Raw genomic sequence first — 6,397 nt, forward strand, 5'->3', positions numbered from 1 at the left:
AAAGGTCTCTGTTCTGGAATCAAAACACTCCCAGTGTAATATGTTCCATTCAGTAATGCCTTCTAAAGTATATATGCTAAGTCAGCAACAAATCCTTTTAACACATTTATCTGCAAGCTAGAAGGAACTCATCTACTTAAAGAAAAATGACATTATTCCTCCTTGCATCCCATTTTATCTCTGATGGGCTGCCCTCTGGGACCAAAGGATCAATGACAAGGAGACGAGACACATTCTTGCCCAAAGGGAGAAAAACTGTTCCTAAAGACAACATCTGCTACAAGGAAGCATCTCAGCTGTGGTCACTCAATTTTAGAAGTGCCTTCTAAATCGAAGGAAGGAGGAGCTAAGGTGGTGAGTCCATCTTGTCTTAAGAAATGTCAACATCTTGCCATATGCACTCAACTAGTTTGATTCCTACGACTCACGTTTAATCTTCTCTCTCTGGCATCTGGCTCTCTGTTGTCTGTTTATTGTTTTATCTCTCCGGGTTCCATGCAGGATTGTTGGGAAGGAGGGAGACCCACCCACACCACGCAGGTCCCAAAGGAAGGAGGGTCCTTCCCAGAAGGTGCTTGGCAAAGAGGTGGGAAACGTGCGGAGAGCCGAGACGCAGCAGCACGGTAAAGCTTTCCGAGTCCGGCAGGATCAAAGTTCAGGAAGAGCGTGCCGGGTCACCAGGCACGGAGGGATTTGGAGGAGGGAAGAATGCAGAGCCTGGACCACCAGTCACCTAGGAGAAAGATGCCCTCTGCACTCTCAACAGCCCTCTCCCCTCGCGCTCCCGTCTCTCTTACCAGAGCCTCAGGGGCCAGCAGCGACAGCCAACACGGCAGAGGCCCAGGGGCCGACAGGGTCCCACTTCCGACTCCGCACGGCAACCGGAGCTGACGTCATCGCCGAGCGCCGGCGCCCGCGGGGTGGCGTCTCCCCCGCGCCGGAAGCAGGGCGCGGCGGCCCCTCCCGCAACGGCCGACGCAGCAGGCGCGGGGCGTGCCGGGAGCGGCCGGAAGTGACGGTGGGCCGCGTTCGCGCCTCCTGCTGCCTGTGCCGCGTGGTGTGGAGGTTAGTGCGGCGTGAAGCTGGGCGACGCGAACTCGCGGGCTGAGGGCAGGTGCGATTTTTATGATCTCCGGCTCGGGCGGTGGGCTTCTTCCTCTTGTAGCAGTTTCAGTTCCTTTTTTTAGATTATTATCTGTGAAGCAGTACCGATACCAGCAATAACAACACCTAAAAGTTTTGAGTAAGTGCCAAGCAGTGTGATATTTTGGATTGAATTTCAGTTTTGTTATCTGCGTACTGGCAACACGCATGTTTGTGTATATGGCCTTATGTGGGCACTGGAGAATTGAACTTGGGTCCTTACGCTTTGCAGGTAAGTAAGTGCTTTAACCACTTAGCCATCTCCAGCCTGAAAATTTTGTTTTGGTTTTTCTTTTTTAAATATTTTAATTATTTATTTAAAGATAAAATGCAAACATCTTAACTATTTATTGAAAGGTTAAAGAATGGACCCTCAATGGAAGACAAGCACCAAAAAGAAAAACATGTTCTTCAGGTGAGTTTCAGTAGGTATTAATTTTTGAAATTTAAAAATTAAAAAAAATACAATAGTAGCTAAAATCTGTTATTCAAGAGAAACAAATCTTGTCTGTATATCATTTTCCTGTATATATTATCTTTATGACTACACACCTGGCTTTCTTTTTTTTTTATTTTGAGGTAGGGTCTCACTCTAGTTCAGGCTGACCTGAAAATCACTCTGTAGTCTCAGGGTGTACTTTGTATTTTTAACTGCTTTAAGATCTGAAGTGCAGTGTAGTATGCCTGTAATCATTGCAGTTGGGAGGCTTGGACAGGAGGACCTAGAGTTCAAGGCCAGCCTAGGCTACATGGCAAGGCTTGTCTCAAAGAAAGACACACTTTTAGTCCCAGCACTTGGGAGGCTGAAATGGGAAGATCCTGAATATTAGCAATTGCAAAACATAGTACATTCATCTTTTTTACAGAAATGTGAGGAGAGGAGCACATTAGAAAAGTATTTTTCCGGAAACAAACATGACTTTCCATTCAACGTGTAGATCTTGTTGGATGTGTACTTATAAATGCAGGTATGTGTGGTGTGAGGGATGAGCCCCAGGGTCTTTCAAGTGCTAGCAAGGTAAGTGATCTACTACTGAGCACACCTCCCAGCTCAAAGTATAATTTAGTACTCAAATTTGTCTTTGATGTTCCTACTTATAGTATCACTTTGCTAGGCAGGATGATATTTTTCTTTTTTGTGGAACTTAGCAAGAAAGATAAATGAAAGAGCATAGTAAAATGTCAATAGAGAGATGCACAGAATGTAGAACGTGCACTGTAACCAGGAGTGTGTGACTGAGATTGGCGTTTCCCATTTGGTGTTTCTAGAGAACTCCAGTTTGAGTTGTACTTTATCTTACTCCTCAAGTTATTGAGAAATGTCTCTGTGCCTGCTCATGGTTCATGCATATTTACCAAAGGACCTGTAGGATCCTGAAATTCAAAACAAACACATGAAGACTATATGGAATGTTATACAACTCAGTTTTCTAATATATATCCACAGAACCATTTTTTAAACATATTTTAGTGCTTGCTTTGGCAGCACATATACTAAAATTGGAACGATACAGAGAAGATTAGCATGGCCCCTGTGCAAGGATGTCACGCAAATTCGTGAAGTGTTCCATACTTTTAAAAAAGGCTCAGGGACCCTCTGGGTTAAGGAATACTTTGAGTAATGTACATAAAATGGGGGAAAGCTGCTTAGTTCAAGGGTTTTGTTTTGTTTTGTTTTGTTTTGTTTTGTTTTGTGGTAGGGTCTCACTCTAGCCCAGGCTGACTTGGAATTCACTATGTAGTCTCAGGCTAGCCTTGAACTTGCAGCAATCCTACCTCCTCTTCCCTTGACTGCTGGGATTAAAGGCATGGGCCACCATGCCTGGCTAAAAGATTACATTAAAATGTTTTTGTTGTTTTTATTTATTTATTTATTTATTTATTTATTTATTTATTTGAGAGCAACAGACAGAGAAAGAGGTAGATAGATAGAGAGATAGGCATGCTAGGGCCTTCAGTCACTGCAAATGAACTCCAGATGCATACGCCCCCTTGTGCATCTGGCTTACGTGGGTCCTGGGGAATTGAGCCTCAAACTGAGGTCCTTAGGCTTCACAGGCAAGCACTTAACTGCTAAGCCATCTCTCCAGCCCAAAGATTACATTTTTAACAAAGGGGAAAGCCTGTGATACACCTTTGTTATTTACAGGAAGTATGCACAGTTTCCCCGGTAAGGTTGGACTTTTACTATGTATGGCATCTCACAGTATATAGATGACCTTTAACCTTTATCTTGTTTTTTGGAGGAGGTATGATGGTTTATTTTGTAATCTTTCTAATATCACCTTCCCTTCCACATACTGTCAGTGACTTCCCCCCAAGTGCTATTAAAGTCAATTATTCATTCTTTTTTTAATATTTTATTTATTTATTTAAGAGAGAGGTGTGGGAGGGAGAGAGAGAATGGGCACACCAAGGCCTCTAGCCACTGCAAACAAACTCCAGAGACATGTTCCACCTTGTTTATCTGGCTTATGTGGGTACTGGAGAATTGAACTTAGGTCCTTAGGCTTCACAGTGCCTTAACCGCCAAGCCATATCTCCAGCCCCATTTATTCATTCTTTTTTTGTTTGTTTGTTTGCTTTTTTGAGGTAGGGTTTCACTCTAGCCCAGGCTAAATGGAATTCACTATATAGTTTCAAGTGGCTTTGAACTTAAGGCAGTCCTATCTCTGCCTCCCAAGTGCTGGGATTAAAGGCGTGTGCCACCACGCCTGGCTAGTTGTTCATTCTTATACCAAGTCAAGAAGATTTTGCTTACTGCCTAGGCATTATCCAAACACTGGGCATTAACTAATGAATGAGATTAACAAGTTTGAAACCTAAACCTACTGGGGGGAGAGAAACTATGAATATACAGATATGTGGATAACAGAATCTCAGCTATGGCTAGTTGCTATGATTCAACTAAAACAGGATTTTTTCTGGGTTGTTGGTCAAGGAGGATGTCTCTGTGGAAGTGACTTAAACTGAGAGCCAAATGGTGAAAAGCCAACTAATTTTTCCTGATTCAGACAAATGAGTACAAAAGAGAGTAATTCATATTCAAGACTCATATCAGTGGTTAACACTTAAAGCTAGTTGGCTTTTATCACTTCAATAACTTCCATAGCCTCCTTGGGATGTCCTGTTACCTAACTAATTTTATTTATCTAAATTACTTTCCTTTAGATAATGTTTCAAGGAGCACAACCATTTATATAATTCCTACAATACATATATTTTTTGGAAAAATAACCTTGCTTTGAAAATTTTAAAGACAATGACTTTCTACCAACTGCTCAAAAATACAGGCTATAGAGAATGCTCTCTTCTTTATTGACTGGCATTTTGGCCTGATGAGAAAAAAAACCCAATAAAATGAAAGGCTTCTGGCAGTCCGTCTCCCATCTTCCTGCACTCCACGATTACAGCCAGAAGTAGAAGTCTTATGAAGAGGTGTTGAAGGTGACACCGAGGTTTTCTCTGCTTTAATGAAGGCTGAATGCATCCTTGATTTGGGGACACAAGTGGCATTCATTTTGTTGTTTTGTCAGGCTGCTGGTCTCCTCACCACCCGACTCCTGACTGTGCCCTTCCTGCTTAAATATTGTAGAAGCGCCTGGTGTTCTCATGCAAGTGGTCAGAATGTGAGAAACAGGCTCATCTTTGACTTTGGCAAATTTGTTGACTGCATGCATGACCATGCCTGGGTAAGCATATCCGCAAGAGGCTTTAGGAATGCTCTGAGGGAGAGAGTAAAGAGCATCACTTTCAACAAGAACTCTTTCCAGTGGGATTCTTTTCAAAGCTTCTTGGATCTTCAAGCGGCCTTAGGAATGCTCCGAGAGAGAAAGTAAAGAGCATCACTTTTAACAAGACTCTTTCCAGTGGGATTCTTTTCAGAGCTTCTTGGATCTTCCAAGAAGAGGTGTAATTCAGGACTGCTATGCTACATACATGTTAGTAAAGTACTCTAGCATAGGTTCAGTGACTCAGTAATCATCAGTGAGACAGTGCTTGTGGATCTTGTAGTCCCAAGGCACACACTTTTTGTGATGGCTAGCAGATCATCATCATTTCGGCAGTGGATCACCACTGGCTTCCCAAAAGGCACTGCCAGCACCTGTCTCAAATACCCTAAACTGCTCTCAGATTGGTGTGGTGTATTTCAGAGAGAAATCTAATCCCATTTCTCCAAAGGCTACAGCCTTGGGGTGCATGCAAGATGCTTCTTTCCTGATAGCCTGTGTAGTAATGGGCAAACTGGGGTGATAGCCAAATACCCTCCAATCACCTTTCTTTTTTTAAATTTATTTATTTATTGACAACTTTCATAAGTATAGACAATAACCCATGGTAATTCCCCCCCCCCCGCCCCCCGCCACTCTTACCTTTGCAACTGTACTCTCCATCATATCCCTTACCCCTCTCAATCAGTTTCTCTTTTATTTTGATGTCATGATCTTTTCCTCCTATTATGATGGTCTTGTGTAGGTAGTGTCAGGAACTTTGAGGTCATGAATATCCAGGTCATTTTGTGTCTGGAGGAGTCCTACCCTTCCTTTGGCTCTTACATTCTTTCTGTCACTTCTTCTACAATGGACCCTGAGGTGGAAGGTGTGATAGAGATTTTTTAGTGCTGAGCACTCCTCTGTCACTTCTCAGCACCATGGTTCCTTGTGAGTCATCCCAAGCCCACTGTCACCTGAAAAGAGAAGGTTCTCTACCAAAAGTGAGAATAGCATTAATATATGGGTATGAACATAAAGAGAAATGCTTACTGGGCAGTTAGGTAAGCATAGTATATACATTTAGCCAGACACCAGCAGACATTACATACCTAGGGCTCATTACTACCACTATCATTTTCCGTATCGGGCAAGTATTCCCTCCCATGGAGCATGCCTTCAGTCAAGTACAGAGTGGTTGGTTTCTCCCATAACAGACATGCCACTATTGCATCTGTTTGCTCATTTGGCCTGGCTGCCAAATTTAAGGCTTGCAGTGTCCACTGTTGAGTATCTCCACTGGTAATTTCTCTCACATTGAACTGGATGCAGCATAGATTTTTTTCCAGTTTTCTGTCAGCTGGTCTACATGGAGGAAGTTTTCAGCTCAGCTCCAGCAGGATTTCTCAGTGACCCTGCAGCCCAGGTATGTGGAGTCTTTAGCAATAGGGTCTTACCATCTATTTCTGGTGGGAAACCAAGAGCCTCGGCAATTGCCTATAATGTTTTAGGGGTGTCAGGGACCTTCCTGGCCAACAAATCAC

At 43.1% G+C, this 6,397-nt stretch overlaps 1 protein-coding gene, 1 long non-coding RNA gene and 1 other non-coding gene across 5 annotated transcripts in view; 2 read left to right on the forward strand and 1 right to left on the reverse strand.

The window, feature by feature from the left end:
* Window positions 1-909, reverse strand: part of Ube4a (ubiquitination factor E4A) — a 56,594-nt gene extending 55,685 nt beyond the window's left edge. Inside the window, exon 1 of the mRNA XM_004667402.2 lies at window positions 798-909. The gene's annotated coding sequence lies outside the window, so the exon portion shown is untranslated. The remainder of the gene's footprint in view (window positions 1-797) is intronic.
* Window positions 910-1,001: 92 nt separating this feature from the next.
* On the forward strand, window positions 1,002-5,529 carry LOC123459363. 3 transcript variants are annotated; one of them, XR_006636250.1, is made up of 4 exons: window positions 1,002-1,114; window positions 1,501-1,568; window positions 2,010-2,111; window positions 4,315-5,529. It is a non-coding gene; the product is annotated as an uncharacterized LOC123459363 (long non-coding RNA). The 3 variants fall into 3 exon arrangements; XR_006636249.1 differs by having other exon boundaries at window positions 1,029-1,375; window positions 1,501-1,558; XR_006636248.1 differs by having other exon boundaries at window positions 1,068-1,375.
* On the forward strand, window positions 2,614-2,720 carry LOC123459627. Its single transcript, XR_006636386.1, has one exon. It is a non-coding gene; the product is annotated as a U6 spliceosomal RNA (small nuclear RNA).
* Window positions 5,530-6,397: the final 868 nt, after the last annotated feature.

The sequence above is a fragment of the Jaculus jaculus genome, chromosome 3, assembly GCF_020740685.1.
Source record: "Jaculus jaculus isolate mJacJac1 chromosome 3, mJacJac1.mat.Y.cur, whole genome shotgun sequence".
NCBI lineage: Eukaryota > Metazoa > Chordata > Mammalia > Rodentia > Dipodidae > Jaculus > Jaculus jaculus.